The following is a 563-nucleotide window of genomic DNA, read 5'->3' as shown; positions in this document are numbered from 1 at the left end:
TAAATTTTTTAACAGAATTTATTGGGGTGATGCTAGTTAACATAACTATACAGGTTTCAGGTGCCCGATTCTATAACACATCTCTGTGCACCGTCCTGTGAGTTCATCCCCCAGTCAAGTCTTCGTCCATCACCGTTTATTCCCCTGTACCTTCTGCTTCACCCCCGCCCATGCCAGCAATCACCGTACTGTTGTCCGTGTCCATTTTTTAAAAATATAGAACATTTCACAAATTTGCATGTCATCCTTGCTCGGGGGCCATGACTAATCTTCTTTGTATTGTTCTTATCTTACTGTATGTGCTGCCTAAGCAAACACCCAAAATAAATTTTTAATGAATCAAAGATTTACATGTACACACACACACACACACACACACACACACACACAATAGAAGAAAAGATGGAAGAATTTTTAAAATACTCTGGGAATAAAAGAAGGCTAAATAGGAAACAACATCTAATAGCCATAAAAGAATATACCAATGAGACCTGGCCATTTAGCTCAGTTGGCTACAGGATCACCCCCATATGCCAATGTTGTGGGTTCAATCCCCAATCAAG

The 563-nt window shown here is 39.8% G+C and overlaps 1 non-coding gene across 1 annotated transcript; it reads right to left on the bottom strand.

Moving 5' to 3' along the window:
• Positions 1-210: 210 nt before the first annotated feature.
• On the bottom strand, positions 211-318 carry LOC136401970 (U6 spliceosomal RNA). Its single transcript, XR_010750889.1, has one exon. It is a non-coding gene; the product is annotated as a U6 spliceosomal RNA (small nuclear RNA).
• Positions 319-563: the final 245 nt, after the last annotated feature.

This window comes from Saccopteryx leptura, chromosome 3 (genome assembly GCF_036850995.1).
Source record: "Saccopteryx leptura isolate mSacLep1 chromosome 3, mSacLep1_pri_phased_curated, whole genome shotgun sequence".
In the NCBI taxonomy this organism is placed as follows: domain Eukaryota; kingdom Metazoa; phylum Chordata; class Mammalia; order Chiroptera; family Emballonuridae; genus Saccopteryx; species Saccopteryx leptura.
Note: the sequence above shows the minus strand (reverse complement) of the source record. Positions and strands in the feature narration are given on the sequence as shown.